The 22,613-nt window shown below is 40.3% G+C and overlaps 2 protein-coding genes across 10 annotated transcripts in view; one reads left to right on the plus strand and one right to left on the minus strand.

The window, feature by feature from the left end:
* The window catches only part of jp (junctophilin), a 54,863-nt gene extending 54,571 nt beyond the window's left edge, over window positions 1-292 (plus strand). For all 8 annotated transcript variants that reach the window (XR_015324692.1, XR_015324693.1, XR_002672066.2 and 5 more), the window contains one exon: window positions 1-292. This exon is cut by the window's left edge. The gene's annotated coding sequence lies outside the window, so the exon portion shown is untranslated.
* The window catches only part of Atac2 (Ada2a-containing complex component 2), a 93,560-nt gene that overhangs the window by 6,929 nt on the left and 64,018 nt on the right, over window positions 1-22,613 (minus strand). The window lies entirely within an intron of this gene.

Genomic DNA, 22,613 nt, shown 5'->3' on the forward strand with positions numbered 1-22,613 from the left:
GGGTTCACACAACCAAAAGCGTCAACTAAAAAAGAAATATGGCCAATTGTTTGCTTTTTTGGCCGTTTGCACATGCCACACAAAATAACAGATAGAAGTCAAGTTTATTTATAAGAGATATAAAGGGAAACGGTGCAACAAAGGATGCTAAAGCGAACCTTTAAGCGTTGTTGTATTTAATTCGATTCATTCAGTGGGAAGATGCCTAGATGATGAGGTTAATGTTCGATCGCCGACTTTCAGTTGTGTGTGTGAGCAATATTTATATTAAATAGAAGTTCCTTATAATTTCTGTTTCGCTCTATTACGTCTAGACAGACTGATTTGATAAGTTTTATTTTATGGAAAAAGAGAAAAAACTTTGTTTTTCGGTAAGTTTGATCTAGATTTTTTATGATTATTAAGATAGTCGACTCTGTTCATATATAAATAGTCTATGTAGTTAAGATCGTTCTTCACAAATAAGTACCGATTGTAGACAAATTTTCTATGTTTGGTTTGTGTAAAAAAAAAACGCGTACGTGCCCTTTGTTTAATGATTACGTCCTAATATATATGTGCTCGAGACCTTTTTACTTCGCAATAGTTCCTCACCCCTCTTGTTTATTAGGCCAGATTTCAATTCTGGCTGGGTGGCGGACATGGTGTTGCCCCCATCTGATGTGTTTTTCGTTGCCAAGATTTCGCAGAGCAGGTGGGAACAGAAATTTATTGTTGAACGTAAATAACTATGTGGTGAAAGAAATATTGAAACAGAAAGCATATTGTATAAATAACTGATAATTAGAGACCCTGCCCAAGGAGTTGTTCGGATTTCCGGGGTTAAGGCAGAAGCCTTGTTGACCAAGTGCAAACAACCCCGCACTACTATTACAGCTAGTAAGATAAAAAGGTCAAGAAGGCTTCTGTTAAGGGCAGGTCACGTTGTGGGTACGCTGCTCTGGTGCTGACAGACAAACATACAGTCATTATTTACACTGTACAATATTTAGAGCGGGTGGTATTTTCCCACCGCGCCTATGGGCGTTACTTCTCTACATGAAACGTTATAACCCTATATTCATGCAGGTATCATCACGGTGGTAATATGGTCGACTGACATAGAGGCACCAGTACGGAAGTGTGCGAAGTCGTTGGTTACGAGAGACATGACAGACAATACAACTTTTCCAGTCGAAACGAAATAGTGCCGTCACACATACAAGATTGAGAAGAGATCATATATATATATATATATATATATATATATATATATAAAGAAGACGGCAAGAAAATACGAAATGGTGTCCTTACATTGCATCACCTTTTTTTAGCTATTTGATCGTTAAAAAAGCAATTTGTAGCTTTCTGGTCGTTTCCCGTTGACGATAAACAACGCCAAAACTTAAGCGGATTTGTAACTGCCTTGCTCATGCCTCAATGAGTAGCGTTTCTACTAAGATAAGTGCTATATATAATATTAATTTACTGACTAGAATAGCAAATCATGCGAGACGAAATGTGTGGAGCGTGATATAGGTGTGTGGCGTTGTGTCATAGACACCTTGACGAACACAGTTTCGTCTACGAACGCCAAAAGCAGACCGCGATGAAAGTATTCGGAGGACGGGAAAATTCAAGCGGATACAACGCCCAGTGAGTAGAGAGTGATCTGAGTTTCGCCTAAGGCGCGTCCATGTACGCTTTGTTGTAACAGTCCACAGATTTGTGAGTTATGACTGAGGGGCTTCCTCAAAGACAATGAAGCAAAAAATAGAAAACAGAATACGTTTATTTCAAAGGGACGACAAAGTTTGTCCTTGATGAGCACGTAAAGGCACAGCTGGCGAGGAGTTTTAGAGCTATGGCCTAACCCACGCCTAGGCTAGAAGGGTAGCAAAAGAAGCCAGTTTTTGCGCCTCTCTTAGTAAATTAATGTCTGGGCATCGTGTGTATTTTAAACAGTTTTATAACACTAGCCGTTAATTGGTGTCCCCCTTCGATCCGTCGTTTCCTGCCAACGCATGAATGCGAATGATAATATGTTAACCCCGTGTTGACAGCTGACGACAGGCGAGTGACAGACGCAGGATCGTGGCGCCAAATTCAAACTGACTTTCTTCTTGTCATTAGTCAGGTCCTGTACTATTCTAGTACCGCCGTTATTTGCCCCATTAATACCGCATCACCATCAAATAAAGACTAATTATATTATGGAAATGAACTATATCTGTAATAATAATTGTCTCGAATCTATGGAATATTCTAACTTATTGATTTATACTATTTCGCAGAAATGAGAGCATGTATGTAAGCCGACGATGACGAACCAGTAGCGAATGTCTCAGGCTGTTTCCATTCGGTCAGAAATGGGAGCAGCGATATGAACTCTACAAACTGTATTTTAGGCTCCAAAGCTATTTGTGACGGGTGACTTCTGAAGCTTCTCCTGAGTTAACTGCAAAAGGCAGATTGTTAATTACAGCTGAAGACTGACGTGAGGGAACGTGAAAGGTTTCTTAGATGATTTAGCAGTTGTTGCTGCTGCGGCGGCGGCGGTGATACGCCGGAGAATTATTTTGATAGTCGCCCGTCGTTTGACAAACTCAGCCGTATCTCTCGTCATGTGATGATCAAACAAGAAAGCATTAACTTGACAGTAATATCGAGGATCACATACAATATTATAACGGTGATAAGTATCACGATGATAATCGCTTTTAAAAAGTATATTTGAAGAAAGGTATGCAAAGGAAGCTTACCGATATCATTTGTAACGGCTGTAATACTCTGGACTTTTGACAGAGCTGTAACAGTGTTCAACGTGTGTCTCAAAAGTACCGAGATCAATTGACCCATCATCGCCAGCCTCGTATGTTCGGAACGGTTACGGCTTCATGATCCGGGGGAAAGGGGGTATTGGGTATTCGGTACTCGTGACCAGGCAGCGAATTTGTGAACGAAGGTACGCACTTTGAGTTCGAAGAGCCATAAAACGATTGGAAATCAACTGATTGACACCAACATTGGTCTTGGAACCAGGCGATTGAGATCGCATACTTTCCTATACCCCAAAACTTATGCTTGAAGTTGCGATGGATCGACTAACGCATATAGGACCGAAGGAGAGCTATGATAAGTGGGCGATACTGCGAGGAAGCAATAGAATTATCTACGTGAATGGTTTTCATTTTACACTACATTCTAGCGAAAAAAATCATAAGTTAGAGCAACTAGTGTGACGCTGTAAAAGATCAAGGGGCAATTACAATGTTCAATCTAGGTTAATGATGCTTTGGGGGAAATATCTAGTTGCCCGAACTCGGGAAGCTTGCTTAGGAATGAATTATTTTTTTTTTGTATCGAATATTAACAATCGCACAAAGTACTCTCACAAACGCGCCGCACAGTTTACTCCATATACAATCACTTATCAGCCGCTGTTGTCAACACGATCCCGTCAGCCCACGCTTAAATAAGACAACTGAGCGACATTGCATAAAGGCGTTACTTGTGCTCGGATAAAAAAAAGTAAATAGCCATAGTTAGAGTTTAGGAAGCGGAAAAGTTGTTGGACACCGACTCTTTGTTTCAATTACAGCGTAAAGTTGTAGCGGCTATTGCTACACAAATAACATACTACTATGATACAGAAATTCAGTGAGTGATTGAAAACAAATAGATATTGTATGTATCTAATAAATGTGGCCAACGACGATCTTGCGTATCGTTGTTTCGGATTCAACTGAATTGGGTATTAAACTTATGTCTTTACTACTAGACGTATAGAGTTTACGGAAAATCTCAGTCACCCGTCTTAGCAGTCCCTCGCGTAAGCTCGTATGGCTGAGTACTTAACAGTTAGTGGAGATACGGATCACTTTCCATCTTGATTTAACTAGGCTAAAAAATTGTGTCCGCTTTGACAGGGAAACTCACTCGCAGGCCTGTAGTTACTCTACAGCGTCGAGTCTACCGGAACTCCAGGTTGAAATCGCTGCAACATGTGATTCGTTGGAGAACAGTATCACGTCTTCAGTGCTCCTAGGTTTTGTCATATTCGTGTTTTGCTATGGTCTGCTGGGGCCGAGTATGACTCAACGGGTTTCGATCAAACCTACCGTATGCGCCGTAGGTTCGCCGCAGATGCGCCCGTGGCACGTAGCAGCCGTTCAGCGAGCGACTTGCTGGGATCTAAATTATAGATTACAGCCTCCCACGGTCAACAATAGAGGCAGGCGGTTTTCTGAGAGTTATCTTGAACATTTGCCCATACACTGCTTTTACCATGACCGGTCTCGTAGTCAACATTCAAGGCCAAAGCCTCGGATTCCGTTGCTGGATACAGGATAATAGGCCGTTCCTAATGGATAGCGACCGTATACTGCGACATTGTAGCCCTTTGTTAATTGAGTGGATGCCGGAAGCTAGTAAAAACGAACGCACAGATCGTCGGGTGAACTGTTTAATAGCGATGCATTGGCATAAGTGTGCGTACACGCTATCGCTTGCTATGCATCGGGAGTCAGACACTCGGATCGGAATCAAGGTGCTCTGCAAACGACACGAACTCTTGTCTTTAAACTTTGTAAGAGCTCTTTCAATACGACTGTATATTGGTTGACCTCGCAGATCATCAACAAACGGCTGCGTTAATAGATAGATATAATAATAATAATAAGACATCAAATGTTAGCAGCACTTTTTTGCGACTCAACAACGTTTGTCTCGTTTTTTTCACTAACCAGCCGGGTTGTACACTTAAGTTTAGAATCCGACTGGCTGTTTATGTTTGTTATCAGTAACAATCTTAGAGACAGAATCATTTTAGAGGTAGGCCTTTGGCTCACTTACAGGACTATAACAGACATATATAAAAATTCCTTTAGGAATTCATTATTACGATCCAGCAACTCAGTCCGCTCCGTGTGCCGATAACAGAGTAACTTGTTGATTTTTAAGGTAAATACACAAATAGTTTTGAGCTGAAAACCATTCGTCACTAGGGGTCATTCTAGTAGAAAGCATCACTGTCGCTTAAAGATCACCCCTCACTCAAGTAGGATCCAATATGTTTTTGGTGTCAAAAAACGTTACGGCACGTAGGCCAAACAATCAAAAGTTTCTGTCGGTAGAAACCGCATTCAGGGTATACGAATCCGGTAAGCGAATATCTTAGATCGACTACAGAAATGGTACTATGAGGTGGCATAGTTATCTGTAAACGTAGTAACCTGTCGCACAACAAATAACGCCAGACCCCGAAGAACGGAGGAGCGTTGCGCCGCACAAATCGTTTTGCGCACGTGGGGTTGAGTACGGAGCTGCACCACAAATGACAACACACGCTAACGAACTATGTGTTACCATTGAAAAGCAGTTGCTTCAGAAAGGGATCTGTGCAACAGAACGATAGGGCATCATTTGTTCCGCGCGACAAACCGTCGGGTCGTTACCAGGCCCCTCTGCAGTGTGCTTATTTTGGTTAAAGATAAAAGCGCAAACATCGATCACGCGTGGATCACCGTGAGCTGAACACGAAAACCACGAAAGATACACACGAATGGTTAATCGACGATACACCAAAGTACCTCACCGGGTTAACCTAATTGTTTTCCGTGCATGTTGAGCGGGGGCATTAGATTAAGTATAATGCCATTTAGCCTTCAAGTCGAACGAATGAACAAAGGTACCTTTTGGAGCCGCTAAATCGCGCATCATGCGCCATAAACGATTTAGACGCTGCATTCATCGTCCAAGTTTTTAGAACGTTGACGCGATCAACAGATTTCCAGTGACTACAAATCAAAACCGGTAATATAATTGGGTGTTCGTGGTTATTCCTAGTAATTTATCCTCAACATTACAAAGATAGCAGCGCTCTGATGAATGATCTGTTGAAAGATTGCACTCCATTTACTTGATGCAAGACCAGCGTGATTTCCCTAGTAAATGTCTCGTTTTCCCTAATCCAGTTTTACTACAAAGTCTTGAAACTGATATTTGGGTGCAACAGTGAAGCCCAAGGACGACCCAGAAAGGATTATTGCATACGATAGTCAAATTTTATCAAAAGCCGTAATGAACGACAACCCTATGAGACAAACATACTCATCCATCACCTGCGGGATAGACATATCACCCTCACAACCAGTCATAAGGCCTCGTGTTAGCTAAGAATTTGACACACTATGTAGTGTGATGGCCGTTGCAACTTTAACCGCACAGGAAGATTGTAGCTTTCAAACAGGGAACGAGAATGACGCAATACAGCTTGGTTTTCAATTTATTTGGCGCAACTTCAAGAAGTGGGACACCAGCTGATGCCCTATAAATAGTTACATTTTATACGGCTACCCTCAGTTACGACCAAGGAGAACACGACGCTCTACAATTACTTTTAGGACAGGGTGAGGACGATTCACAGCCACGCAACCCATACATGTGTTTCTTTGGCTAGCGTAGTCAATATTCAACCATCTTTTTCTTGTCCAATGGACTTTCTTTGCCCCCTTCAGACTTTCAACAATTTGAGAAGGTCTCAGGCCGTGTTCGTAATCAGGTTACTCTCTCATTTAGCGTTTTTTTAACTTTGTTCTCTTAAAAACCGCATGCAATAGATTTATGCCTTGCGTACGAACGTTGCTGTGCAAGTTTTTTTTCTTCTTTTAGAGAGATATCCGTCAAAGTGTCCCCCGGTGATTGCTGAGGCGGTAGCGAGGCCGGTACCAAGAGCCAGTTTTCTATTTATCGCGTGCTTGATCCTAGGCATCGATAAACTTTTTATGGAATTTTTAATAGAGGCTAACAAACGTTGTAAGATTGATCATCGTGCGAAAACCTCATTATAACACAGACTAATAGGATGCTTCGATAAAACAACAGACATTCTAAACAAACACAAGTTTTACCTTCAGTGTTATGCGTTTAAGATACAGCGCTGTCGATTAACAAGGTACTTTCTCTAATGTCCATGAAAATTTATTAGAGGTTGGACATGGACTGATCGAACTGGCGTGCATGAAGAAGTATCGCATAAATGTCAGCTATATTATGACGAATAAGTGAATGAGTTCCCTTAGTCCTATGTCTAACAGCATTCTACCAGGGTGACGAGTTGCACGTCTCGTGACTGTGTAAGACGTAAACACGTTTGTCGTTCACGAAAATGAGCGTGGTCACAAAGGTCCCGATTCAATACCATTATCTATACTATGAAATATATATGACAAAAAAAAATTAAACTGGTATCGTCGACTAAGAACTACAATTTTCGATCACATACCAGCTTGGCACCGGTCTCTTAAAAAAACTATGAGTATCTATATCTAATAACAATTTTCAGAAGCACATTGCAAAGTGACACAACAGTCACGCATCAGCTGCTAGCAGATCGATATAATCTCGTCCGCGCTCGTCCGAGCACGGTGGCTCGCGTTTTCGTTTGGGGGCCTATTTGTTCATTGACAGGTAGAACAGAACATTGCCATAATTCAGAAGGGAAAAAAGATGTTAAATAGTGTCACTTCATATAACATGATTATATCAGAGTCACTTTGATATAACCAAGCTATACAGAGTAAATGATCGAAGATAAGGGAATGTCAAATGCATGTATATAATTCATACGGTCACAAAACTTACCTTTGTTTACTGTTCCGTCAATACGCTTCTAAATTCAGTTAATTTTAATATTCACTTCTTAAGGTATGAAACTTACGAAAGATTTTGGCGAGACGCAATTTACTTCAAACGATACAAAATTAATCAGTTGATAGGGCATAAGTCTAAAACCATATAGTTCTCTACCCTCTGCGACTTACTGAATGATGCCTTTGATCCGAATTGCGAGTAAAGAAACGTATTAAACAGTGTCCATGGGGGAGAAAAAGGATTATGACAGGCAGGCGACGGATCCATTTGCGAGGTGGGGGGATCGGAACGATAGGTTCAAACTTTATTTTTCATGATATATTTAGAGTCCCAGTGACGGGTATGTGTATGTAAGCAACGATGCTGTAGCGAATTAAGTTGTAAAAGTTAAATCCAAATCAGTTATCTGCGTTTAGAGAGCTATTTCATTGCATGGACTCGAGAAATTTGCTCAGGGGCCCTGGATAGCCTCCAAAACTAAAGGCTTTGATAGCTCTGCTTGTATGGTAAAGACAGGCAACGATTTTTATGACAGTTGAAATCGGGTAACCCGAGCGAGGAAAAATTAATCTTTTCCCTACACTACTTGATTTTGGCAGGACGTGCAGGTTTACGATGATCCGAAAGAGCTAAGCCAATGAAAGAAAAGCCATTTAGCGATTCGGAGATATTTTTCTGGAAGATTGCTACGCAAGAATGATACATCAAAGGGCAAGAAATCATCACTTAGTTATGATTACGATAAAGTAAAGGAGGTATTTCAAAAAATAATGAGAAAATAGCGATGCTTATAATGGTCGTAATTACTGTATTTTTATTATTATTATTATTATGGATACTTATAATGAGACGGTAACAACGAAGGAGACAATGGAGATGATGATGGTGAAGTCGATGTTGGTAACGGAAGCTTGGATGACTTAATAAATGATTGATTAATCCCACTTGTAGAAAATGTGTGCCTTATTTTAACCAAAAGAAACCAACACGCATTTAATATTCATAAATGAAAAAATGAAAATTAATTCAATGATTGTGGTAACATTAGGCTGTTACCAATGAATCCGATACTTTGAGACTAAACAGCCTCTAAATTAGCTGGGCTAACATGACGGCTTTTCGAAGTAAATCGATGGTGGGATATGCTTGCCGTCAATCGTCCTTTTTAGAGCATTGATGGCCCCGTAATCACAGGGGCACCACGGATCGAGGGAATGAGCGGGTCAAAGCCAATGTTTGATATTCCTTTGCTCAATCCAAGAAGCAATTGAAGCATGACGATAAGGTCTCGCGTGGCCGGATGCTCTTAATGTTCGTTTTAAAACATTACCATCATCATTCGTTCGAGCCTACCTGACACTGCCACCAAATTAAGTTTCTTTGCAGAACGATCCCATTCCCTTTCCTGATCCTCCTCCGGCTGGGGGTAAAGCTTGAATCATGCCTCGTTTATGACGATCGCGCGATTTTTTCTCGGTGATTTGAATTCTGCAAATTATATTACGCGCATTTCCAAGTGACCTGCAGTCGACTCGCGAGACACATTTCTTTTGTACTTTCAATATCTTTGGAGCTTAAAGTTTGCTTTCGTAAAAAGCCGATTCGATTGCGGCAATGCGTTGTTGTTCTTTGGGTCCCCTACATCTTCTCGCTAGCATTGAACACGTCAGTTTCTGTTCTTGAAACGTTTGCTGTCATTCATGTACTGCGCGTTCGCTTAGGGGCTTTTTGCCTAATGTTTTCAGACCTTTTCTTTCAACGTTTCATTTCAGAAACGCCATAACCTTAGACAAGTAAGGACTTGACCAGTAAGACTGAGAGGCGTTCTTCTTTCTGAACCTATTGCTCCTGGAGTAAGTTCAACCTACCTACAAGTTCTTAGAACACTAGCGCAGATACAAATTAAACTTCGTCCACTAGTGGCGCGTAGCGCAAAAGTTCTTAACTTTCAAAAGTCCGCTAAATTCTTTTGTGACAGCCTAATCCAACCACACCGCCAAGAGTTTCTTAGATGTATACGTTGGAAAGTCGCTTGGTTTCGTCAAACTCAACGTATATATAACATTGAAGAATTTATCCATCCTATTTGGGTAAAAAATAAAATGTAGGTTTTTACCGAAACGGTTAGTGAATACTTTTATTTGGGGGGTCCTCTTTGCTTTAGGGATACATAATGTCAATTTGATTAAAACGGCTGATAAAATGTCAGTTAGATGACTGTTTTGACTGGATCCATTTTTTTTTTATTATTATCATGGAATAACTGCATTGGAGCACCGACACAAACTACGATAACTTAGAAATATGCTCATTGTAAGTAAGTCGACGAGATCAATTCAGCAGGGTCCTAGGTTTGGTATAGGATAAGTAAAGCATTAGAGCACGTTGCAACACTGGACTATTCCAATGGCAGGAAGAAAAATACTGCTAACCTTAGGTTGGAATAGCAGTAATAGAGTAGGGTTTATTCTCCATATCTCTGCTTGCCTTTCTACTGCTTATTTACCTCTACGTACTGTTCGAAAAAAGCTTACTCCTCTATAAGTACGTTAAAATTCTGCAGTGAATGGAATTTGCATTGAATTTAGATCCCAAAAATTGAGGTTTCAGGTGAAAAATAAGTGCCTTTTTTATTATTAACCTATTTTACTATTTGCTGAGACCAAAACCGTAAGATATTTGTGCCTTACACCCTATGGACTATAGCTGAAAACACTACTCTCATGTTGTTTGCAAAGATGGAATCTTGAGCTTAGAGGGTGGCCATTCGAGTTCGCACTAGATTGTTATTAGGCAATTTAAATGTATGGAGCTTATTTCATTTTAGCAGTTAGGAGCCTGAGTGTGGTATGGACTGAATGAGGATAATGAGAGATTTCTACACAGAATTGTCACGAGTGTCAAAATGTGGCATTTCTACGTCGCCATGAAGCAGGGGAAGATAAACAACCCCCCCCCAACAAATACACCTAAAAAGAGAATTTGCATTTAATGAAAGTATACACACTGAGAAATACTTGAAAAAAAAAGCTTCCAATAAGGATCTGTATATAGCTTATTGTATCGACTGAAGAGAAGAAGTGCCGTACATAGCAAACGTCCCGGAAGCCTCTTGGCGAGAGCTAGAGTATTAGAACCTTGTGCATCCACTATATTCTCTAAAACTCGCGTTACTTTTCTCATAACTGGACCATACCTCAGGTAGTGGAAAAAGTTCTTAAAATGCACCTGGATTAATTCTTTAACTGCAGACCTGAAAACTTCCGGCGATAGGGAATAAATAAATTGGATGGAAAAGGGTGATTGAGAATAATCGCGGACGCATATGAACTTAATTTTTTTTTTTATTAGAATTCAGGTAAACCGTTCTATTTTTTTGGTTTGACGAAATGTAAAAGCTGCCCATGATCCGACCTGCTAGATTGACTTAGTCGCAGCTGCAGCTGAGAATTAATGTTAGAGAATGTCAGGACAAATGTAAAGCTCTAGTTCTGCATTCGAACTAAAATTTATCTTAAATTATATGTAACAAGAATGAAATTTTGTACATATTAGAATAGGTTGACAAAATAACCTCAAGAAGAGAATAGGTTAGGTGAGGTAGGGTAGCTGCCATACATAGTATATGCTGTAGTTCTCGATAAGACATCAACAAATCAATGTAGTTAAATCAACGGCAAAACAAATACAACATTGGAGTTAAAGCTATTCTTCGACGGTTCACGTTTTTGACTCTTCAATACTGTACTATTCTGTTCTAAAATGGCGTTATTTGCCAAAGTAGTTGGGAGTTGGATGAATTATTTTCTTCGAAGAGGTTTCTTTTCCCTATAGGGAACGTAGTAATAATTTAGATTGTTTGTCAGTTAATTAATGAAATACCAACCGTATCAGCGTGTCGGTCGTATTCTTCAATTGAACGTGTAAGATGCAGGTTAATTGAAATAAAAAAAGCAATAATCAATCATTGCAATAATCTTCCAATGGGATAGCAGGGTAGGGGGTCTATGCCAGGCATGATATCAGACTAGTACGGCGTAAGGTTAACTCTATAGGTATAAATGGAGTAGTTTTTTTTTTGGGTTTATATTAGAAATTTTTGAGTTAAACACAGTTGTTCTCGGCCACGCAGGGCGTTAACAGGTTAATTGCAATCAGGTAAGGAGGTCACTGGAATACCGTCCTCATCACTCAAATAGGGACAGAATAAGTATATCAGGCTTTCCGGGTCACTGATACATAACAGAAAATGAACTAAATCATCGAGGCAATATGATTACTGTGACCGGATACTTACAACCGGATAATGGAATCAATACCACAGGGTCACAAAAAGAACGGGAATCAAATATTAGAATCCATTAATATGATAACTACAGTGTGGTAATACGAGCCCTAGAACATCCTAATGGCAAGGTGGGATTAATGTTGCTGATGGACTAAATCAGACTGGGCGACAACGGGACAAGAGAACTGTTGTTGCGGAGCCAGAAAACGCGGAAGTTTGCAACTAAACCCAGGCTAAATTTGACAGGGCTCGGATTCGTTCGGATTTGATTGTTCTGCTACAGAATAGCAAAATATTAACAGGTTATGTGGATCAAGAGAATTGCAGTTATGTAATTGTTGGCGTGTACTTGGGCCAAAGTTAACGTCAGATTGGGTGTAACATTAGCGAATCAAATTAGTGCAATCAATTATAGAACGCACACAGGCCCAGCCTCTTCAGAACACGTGCCTAATCCTAAAGACGGCTGGCGTAGCGGGTACCTGCTTGTTTCAGCCAGAATTATAGAACAACTGCCACACTGCATGCGCATGAGTGATTATCTTCGAGTTATAGATAGGTCCTTGCTTAGGAATTCAAAAACCCCACTTCGTTAAACGTTGAAGCAATGTTCCACGCAGGTAACCACGGTTAGGTTATCGGCGTCACGAGCAGACGCCCGATTTACACTGGCCAAATAAATCTTCTTCAATACAATGATTATTTACTTCGCCATTGACCGCAAGGTAACCTTGGCTACTGACCGTCGTTGATCTACTAAGCCACTACCGTCTGCAAACTTTTCGTTCCTGGACGTTTTCTGGCATGATATATAAACACTCAGTACGTCTCCAAACATCTCCACTATTCCACGTTTCAATACAGCCGAATATTGAATGGTTGCCCATTTAATTGTAAGTAAGCAAGCTTATAATAGAATAGTTTAGGATTAAGCTGTCCTGTGGACTATAGTTGGATTAATAATACTTTAGCTACCTAATTGAAATGTTCTCGTCTGTGAGCAGTCCTCACCTCTCTAAGCACAAATTATTGTCGCTCTACGTAGTTGTAGTTTGATTAATCCGATGGTTTAGACTGGTATTCCGGTTCCTTTTTCGGTGTTTGTTTCTTATTGTACATGACTGTAAATATGTGCTATAGGCACTTCATTTTGTCGTGGCCTCCTATGATCTCTTTCTCACCGCGCCCCCTTTCGGTTACTGCCTGGTAGTGTTGATGGGTGCATCCCCCTAATGGTGGAATAGCAAAGTTTTTGTGTACAAAAACATGCAAGGTAATTAAAAACCGGCGGGGAACAATGTGATTTAGGGCCTTCCGTCTTAGCAACAATACCGGACGCGATTTGAAAGCTTTATTTAGTGCGGCGTAATCGAGCTCCACCGGCATTCGGGCTTAAAGAATATCTATGAGCTCATCAGCGTTTCTCACCTAAAGCCCGCCGTTAAACTTTGAGGCCATCCTAGCGCGAGTCCCAGATAATAATCTTGCTGACATTATATATATATATAATGATACACATTAGATCAGTTAAGCATATCCTACAAACTATGTATTTCGTCTCTATGTAGTTGTGGCAGTTTCAGCACAAACTTCAATAAATTGTGACATTTAAACGAATAAAGTGAGGTAGTACTAGCACGCCCTTCTGCGACTGGCAGAGATTTGGTCTCCGAGTCCGCGTGTAGTAATCCTCCGACAAGAACGGATTTCAGTTAAGCTCGCTGACCGCCGTTCTCACTATCCGAAACATATGTCGAACAGTGTTATAATTCGTAGCATAGCACAAGCAGGTATCATTAAGTGACAGGTCGCAATATATTTGCTAGCGGTTAATTATCTGTGCATAGTTCTTAAACTTTTACACGGCCGCATCTAACAACTGCCGTTCTGTAACTAAATAGTTATTTTAAATAAATACGATGTGCAAGCTACAGGCGTGTCCTCTTGTGCTATAATAGCACTCCACCCAATCCATGTTCGCTTGCGGCCGCTTGTTTCAGCTGTCCTTGCCTTTGTGAGCTTGTGCTTGATGGCTTTACGAGCTTCCTTGTGTTGACTTTGCCATTAGACTCTCTGTCTCTAAGTAAGACTCTGCGAACGGAGGTAGGTCGGGTACGAATCACACCATATAGTTTTGGCACTCGTGCGAGTTTATTGCTTTCTTAACGTCTAACATATAACAAGCTGGCATGCCTAAGGTTGCCTTGACCTATTCAAAGTCAGCCCTAATGTTTCCCTGTTGATTATATGTGCAGTCAGTTTTACTTTTCATATTGCTTAATGCAGTCCGCTTTTTTACCGTAGTCCTACCTGGCGAGCTGTTTTGAAAGACGTTTCCAGAGTTTTATACTAGCCTTTTATGACCTCAGCGCTTATGCTGTTTTCACTACATATACGTACAATTGTATTGCCCGTCGTTACGACTATGCTCTCGATCAGATAATACGCCTCTGCCTAACTTTTCCAGTATGTTTCAGAAGCCGAAGCAATTTCTTGTAGTATCCCAGTAGTATTGGTCCTTAGAATGTGGTATCATTTCCATTTTCGGGACCCAACTCCATTCGCAAAAAATTCGTGGACAGCGCCGCGAGAAAACTCTTGCGTTGCTTAGCCTTTGAGGTGTATCATCAAGAGTAAATATAGGGTATGTATCTTATCTTTCTCTGACTTTGTTTGACGCGCGTTAACCTAACAAAATTCAAGTCCACGGCGATGTACGGCTGTATGTCTAGAAACTTATTCCGTTAAAATGTACACTTTTCGGAGGGCGCCGAGATCCTCGAGATTCTTTAGTTAGTTCATCATTGCTTCCGCAAGGGCTATCGGCATGGTGCGCGGTGACTGCTGGGTTGGTCTAGCCCTTTTAGCGACGTAGATTTTCACTGACTAGAGAAACTGATCTAGTCCCTCAAAGATGTATTCGTATTCGTTTTGAAGGTTGCCCAAACGGGAATTGCCTTATTCAATAACCGTGTTTCTTCTCGGTTGGGAAACAGAATGTGTTTTAGTCTCAGCCAGCCGTCCGTTGACGACAATGGCCCCTTGTCAATGACTTGGAAACTTACTGCTTGTTGTACATTGTCCGTGTTAGTGTTGACTCTCATTGAGCCTATGGTCGTCGATCCTGGCGAACGGTCAATGTACAGATCTTTCAACTCGCTTTCCATGTTTCGACACATGTCAAATTACATAGTGTTACACCAGACGGAAGGGTTTGCTTTATGTCAACACGGAGCGCCACCTATAATTTGCTTCGGCTCCATTTTCAGTGTGTCAACCTCCGAGGCTGGCCAACGTCATGTTGTTCAGAGAGTTCTTCGATCTGGATTATCGTGACAGCGTAATTTCGTTTAAGCTACAGCCTGCATAAATGGGTAAACTTATTTCTTCCTACATAGCTTACACATTTCATAATAGCTCTTTGTGTATGCGAGTTCCCACATTTTCAGCACCGTGTCTCCGCCACGTGGGTATCTTGTGGGTCGTGACCTAGATGGCGTCTTTCTTGATGTCTCCGTGCTCCGTTTAACCTCAGGATATACCTATGTCGCCTAGTGGTCGGGTGTCCCATTTTATTTGATTCTCCAAGCTATCGCCTTCGTCGACTGAAAAGCGCGACATCTTTGACTGGTTATCTTCATTGGAATGCTAGCTTATCTCGATCATATATAGAGCTGACACTTTCATAAGCTAAATTAATTCCGTTCGTTATCTATGGTTTTGTTAAGACGCTCACCTCCCTTATCATTACTTTTTATTACCTTTAATTTTACAAAGGTTGAGCATACCAATAATAACAACAAAGATATTGACTAATCAAATTGGATATACTCTCTCTCTCTCTCTCTCTCTCTCTCTCTCAATTGATCTTTGTAAAGTGATAATGGATAAAGCTGGATCTGTTTTTCCCAACGCTCAAACAAAGAACTCCCATAAAGACCAACCTTATAAATCAGGATTCAGATAATAGTAATAATATATTAATAGAAAAGTAAAACGTTTCATTGCAATGACGGTACGTTCTAGGCAGCATTATTAATGCCTGCATAATAATTACTGCAAGACAACAAAAGAACAGATAAACTATATAAATATTCCAAGTACACTTGACTAAAGTGATGGTTGCAAAATACACTGTGACCTTTATATAGAAAGTATTGTTTTTATCTGTATTTACTAATCATTTGATGTTCGCTATAATGGTACAACTAGTATTTATACTATAGCAGCCAAACGCACACTGCCCACCCTTTTTTCGTTCAAATATTTCACTTCTGAAAGTACCTACAATGGCGGTAGGACCTTTTATCATAAAGGCCTATGTCTCAGTTATAGAATCCAGAGCCTGAAGCGTATAAGTGACTTTGCATCTATCTAATAATAGTGCGGCCCGCAGCCATGCGCCGTTCTAAATAGGTACGGAAAGGATGGCTTATACTTCATTTAACTTCACTGCTATTTTGATAAACGTTAATAATAGCAAAAAATTTAAATGGCCATGTAATAATGTGATTAGCTTGTTAGCGTGGTATCTAAGGTGGCTCAGTCCTGTACAAGTTCATTTAAATGCAGGTAGTTATAGCAGGATCGAAGCTTTGAAGCCAGACATCATTTTCGAACGCTAAGCAAGGATCGCTATACACCTCTTGGTGGATAGACGCATAAAAGGTAAACTGAAAATTCACTAATTAACAAATTCATTTCGTCGTAACATAAGACTGTTTTTGTTCTATAAAAAAATGTTTTTTTTATTCTCTTTCTTTTTTTTTATACATAAGCTAATATAATACGCGCTGGCACTACCGGTCGCCGCCCGAAATATTTCTGGAACCTCAAAATAACCTCCTTAAGTTTGTGCATTTTACCTAAGTTACTCGCAGTTCGATGATTACATTATTCAGACGCGTGGTTTTAGGGGTCAAAGTCTTAGTAAACACCTGTTTTGTGCTTTCGGCTACCAAATGAACTTTTATGGAAAAGTGTGTGGTGACAAAGTTCTTTGTCATTCCATACGCTTGCTAACGCAAACATCTTTTGAAATTATGCCTTACAGGATAGAAACAGTACAACAAAACGAAGACACTTTAAGGTCAGAAGTGCGGAAGCGAAATTGTCGAAGGAGACATGAACGAAACAAGAAGCAGGGTAGGACACTAAATAAAATAAGTGTGCGTCTATATGTGTATATGCATATGGTCGGCACTCTGTGGTTTTTAGAGGAGGTTTTGGGGCTTTTACACAACAAAAGCGTCAAGCAGGAAAGCTCACACAGAATCAGTTGTTTGGAGACTGATAGGACTTCGGGAAAAACCACGTGCAAGCGCTGGTTAAGGTGCACTCACGTAATGATATCACGGTTATTTTACAGTATTTCATGCCATTCCCATTCTATTGCTCACTACGGATGTTGATAGGGACGTTTGTAAATGATAAAAATGGCCAACGAAAAAGGCTAGGCGGATGCTGACTTAAAAATGAATGATTAATTCATACTCAAATGTAACTTTATGACATTTCAAGCCGAGACGGATGAGATGGTGATGGTAAGAAAGGAAACACTGGGCCTATGTCAAGGCACGTGGATCTTTGAGTTCGGGTAAGAGCTGTATGTAGTGCGAGGTAGGTTTAAGCTGTAGTGGCCTTGAAAAAGACTGCAGCAGTCGTTGTCAAGGAGCTCTGAGGGAATGGGTAAAGCGTAATGGAGAAATTATGCGTACACTGGACGAAATGGCTTGTCGGACAAAGGGGAATTGAACGATCGTGGCGACCGTCCCGTGCTTTCCGCGCTGGTTTATGTTATAGTATGGCGGCTCCCGCGATGATGGCGGCAGCAGCCGCCACGATCACAACCCCGTAACCGTATCTCTCACTCGCTCTGAGGACCCTCTGAGATCCTTCGCCCTCGGTAGTTTACCCTTTCCCTGACGGATCCTCTGCAGCGTGTGGCAGTATGACGACTCCTATCGCCCAGCTTAGGCTATACTATTGTTAACTGTGTCACTTAAAACATTGTACATGGCCTTCCACACGACGTTTCTTACTCACGGTAAGCGTATTTGTCATACAAGCAGTGGCAATATGGCCAATGTACTATTTTGAATTGATCATAGTTTCTATTCTGGAACCTTATTGCTATATCTGTGAGTAATGCTTGTTAAAGACGACATAGAAACATCGAGAGTGCAGTTGCATGTCGGCAAAGGTATTGTCTTTCAACGCATTGAATTTTTCCTTAGTGAAAGTGTGCTTTACAATGAATTTCCTATAACGGTTCAAAAGGATGACAGCCATTTGATGCAGACTCCCGTATGGTTAGATTCGATGACCTCTGCCAACTTGATAACCCATTAGGTAGTAGTAAAGATAGTGAATTATTATCACTACGCAAAGCATCCCGAGCTTGGGGCAAAACTAAAAAATTCAACTCCGATGTATCTGCGTATAGAAGGAGTTTTTTTTTCATGTTAGTTACTTAGTTAATTCTAATAAGTTTAATCGGTTTATAGGAGCGTCTTTTTACTACATGTAAATGATAACTTAAATAAGCCCAAAGGACGATCGATTCCACAGATTCATTTAAGGTCATTGTAGGACCATAACGTTATCTGAACTGTTCAATAACTACTTAGCAAGCTGTTTCTTGTAATAATCATCATCATGATATGCAAACGAGAAGCTATATATTATTGGGCATTATAAGTCCACTGAAATCACAACAATATTTTAAATCAGATAGTTCAAATAGGGAACGAGAAGCTCTCATGGTGGCACACAGCCGACCGATACGTTCTCTGGCGTACAGAAGACCTCAGGAAAACTTTATACGATCATGACTGCGGCAAAAATCGTAGGCCTTCATGAGAAATTCTCAAAAACAAACTATTGGTTCGTTCATATCCCGCTAGAGCCAGATATGAATAGAGTTAGGATGTACCGAATATTCTGTTCCGGCGTATGCTATAGTTCGTGCACCAGCGAGGCTGGAATCACTTATATATATATATATATATATATATATATACGTATATGTGTATATGCGAATGGAAAGAACGATATACTATATAGAATTTTGTAGATATTAAGTGGAATTCATTCTGATGTGGTTCCGAAATGCAATCAGAATGGGATAGCAAGGGAGAGATTTAAACAGAGACGACATACGATGAAGCTGTTGCTTCTCGTATTCACGTTTAAGCGCGGACGCCACATTTGTCAGACCAACCATAACCTGTATCGATCTACTGAAGAAAACCATGGCTACATAGCAGAGTATTAGGAGAGTTGTTGTTTATCTACAACTGCATCATCATCTACTTGCATAGTGTTGTGAATAATTCAGGCTGAAAATACCCGCAGTTTACCTACCTAAAAGGACACATCTTAAGGATCATTAATTCAGTCATAATATATGTCTTTTTTTTTACTTTACGAAAGCGGCTTTAATATTTCGTGCGTTGTGACTTTGCACGGTGTTCGAAAACTCAGTATATAAAGCTCGCTCAAAAAAAGGTATTGTCCTTAGGCTAAACTTATCCCAATGTTCGGTCCAAGCGTGTCAAAAGGAAAACGTCTATCCTATGTTAAGGATCCTGAAATGTCCCCTTGAATAATTATGTAATCAATGAATAAGATCGAGTATACTGGCAAAACAAATGAAAAAAATAGACAAACGACCCACATGATTTAGATTGAATGAGAAAAGGAAAAAACAGCACTACGGTAATGACAATGTTGGTATGCATACGTGTAAGGAGTAATGGTCTTTGAAGAAGATGACGGCAGCCAAGATACTGAAGATTAGTTTATGTCAAAGTGATGAATCCTTTTTCAGGTGAAACTTGAAAATAGCACGATACCACTGTAGGGAATTTCCAAACTTATTCGGGAAGATATATACTTCTTCACTTTTACTTGAGACGGTCACTCGAATTGTACCCTCGAAACAAGGGTTAATACTAAATGGGATGAAATGCACCTGCGAGACCCTTAAAAGAAGAAAAGGCTGTAAACACGATTCCTACGCGTATTTTTTTCCAAATTGGAAACTTTCCGCATACGTGAAGAATAATTCCAGAGGAAAACTAGCGCATTGTCAGGCATAAGAGGGCACTTGCTGCAGATCAATCAACTTAACCGATCTAGAACTTCCGGGGTCACCGGATACTGCCCATTCCCTTCTCGAAGCTCTGAACTTTTGACTTTCAAATTCTAACTAATGAAATAGCTCGTACTGGGAGTACAGCACAACGTTTCATAAAACTATAGAATATAATTTTATTATGCATAATAAACTTTCGACAACCCTCTACATTTATAAGTAGAGCTGTTGAAGAGTTACTGAGGGTTTTAATGTGGTTTGAATGATGCTGAGATTCTACAATGCCAATGGATGTGCTGATACTGATAAAATGTTTTTATTTCGACTTAAGATAGAGTGTCTAATAAATGGTTATATTTAACAATTTTATGACGATAAATACCCAGATGCTGCCAGATTCCACAAAAAACACGATGCTATCGATAGCCAAAAATGACCCGAAAATGGTTCTATCGCTTTTATCCCGGAAATAATTGCGAAATTGAGTTACTACAGAGAACTAAACATTTATTACAAGTTATAAAGATCTTGAAGAGAGGTGATCACGAAAAAAAATATTAGTGATGAGGTGGCACAAAAATTGACGCAAAAGAGTTTACCTGATCGCATCTTTACCTGCAAAATTCTATAGAAACACAATGAACTAGAGACATTTTTAAAGCGGTCGATCACGTGTGGATCATATACAACAACAATATGTAAATAAGGAAATAAAAAAATGTGCCTCTCAATCGACGGCAAAGCCCATCCTGACGCCAAAGAAAATGCTGCAATGCGTTTGGAGCGCCTGAAACCAAATTTGCGTTGTTGTTGCCTGGCAAAGTAATTTATTCAGACGACCAACAACGCTGCAACAAGTCAGTGAAAAGGTTTGACCGAAACTCGTGAGCGTAGAAGGCTTTATTTTCCACCATGGCAATACATACGCTTTTTTGGAACTTGGGTGGAAATTTTAATGCATCCGCCTAGATCTTGCACCAACGGACCATGATCTGCTATATGGGTTTATGCAGAACTTCTTTAATAGTGTTAATTTAGTTTCAATAAAGGGATGAAAAAATCATTTGTCATAGATCTTTCCCCCCAAAAACCACAAGAAATTCTGTGGTAATAGGATTATGGTCTTATCAAAAGATGACTAAAAATTATCGATCAAGACAGTGCATATTCTTATTTTGAAGTAATTTCAACTTCAAATGATTTCTAATATAATATGTGTTAGAGTATTTTCCTTTATGTTCTGTTTCGTCGCAGAACTCTGAGAGCTTCTGAACAGCCATGCATCTGCCACTGGTGTTCCCATACGTAATTTTTCCACCTATGACTTCTTGAAGTAAATCGGCCAATAGTGGAGCTTTCTTGCCCATCAGTTGGCCTTTTTAAGGCATGAGAAGCTCTGTAATCACACGGATTTAAACCAGCTTAAGACTAACGTTGCCCGTTCCTTTGCTCAATTCTGGAAATAATTAAGGTATGGCGTTGTTATCAAACAACCAGACAATGTGCCTTCAGTTGAAACTCGAGATGGCCGGCTGTGTTTAGCATTTCATTTTCGGCCAGTGCCTCACAGTAGGAGATGCCCCTGATGTTCAAGTTGCAAGTACTACAATTACCCTGCGTTCGAACCAACTTGACATTGTCATCGAACCAGATTTTTTCCAGGGCGATGTCATTTCTCGCCGGGTTGTTCTTTTACTGGTGTTAAAGATCGAGCCGGACCTCATTTATGCCGACGCTATGCCCCAGGCAGTTATTTTTTGTTTAGTAAATTTTAGCGAATTCCACGTTTAACATACCACACGCATTTCCAACTAATCGGGAGTCAATTCACGAGGGGCTCATTTTCTACTCAGTTTTCGCATTGGCTTATTGTTACACGTTGCATGTGGAATACCGGTTTTGGCTGATAGAGCCTTTAGACTACAAGCTCTGCCTCTGTGAAAAGCCTATTTGATTGCGGCAATGCGTTCTTCTCCTTCTGATCCCAATATCCACCATCCACGCACTGTGCTTTCGCATAAAGCCTCCTTACCTAATATCTACCGATTTTCGATTTTTCTTTTCGATGAAGCGCTGTGATCTTCGAGGTGTACAAACTTGACGACTAGGAATTGATTTTACAAACTAGAAAGTATTCCTCCTGCTGAGGTAAACTTAACCGGCTCACCTACAAATCTCTAGAATACTGCTATATCCGCTAGCTAAATTTCGTGTGCTAACGGCATGTCGTTCAAGTGTTATTCAATTTCGGAGTCCGCCAAATTTTATTAGATATATAACCCCACCGGGGGGGGGGAGGGTATAGGTGCGAGATGGGCCTGCGTGGGCCACTAATAATTCCGAGTCACAAAGCCAATCATTTAACAAAATTAAAGAGAAAGTAGTTTTCTCCCTAAAAAGAATTTAGGGTATATTTCGTAACCATCTATTTGTCAAGTTAGACAATAGAATTATTATGATTTATCAACTATAAATCCATGATGTTTTCCTACGCAGTGCGACGACGGCTTTTGGATAGTCCAGGTACTGAGTTTGATTTTTTTTTCGAGAAACGGAAAGGAACAGTGAGAGTGTATGCACGGTTCTCTAAATTCG

The sequence above is a fragment of the Varroa destructor genome, unplaced genomic scaffold (genome assembly GCF_002443255.2).
Source record: "Varroa destructor unplaced genomic scaffold, Vdes_3.0 BEIS01000003.1, whole genome shotgun sequence".
NCBI classification, from domain to species: Eukaryota; Metazoa; Arthropoda; class Arachnida; order Mesostigmata; family Varroidae; genus Varroa; species Varroa destructor.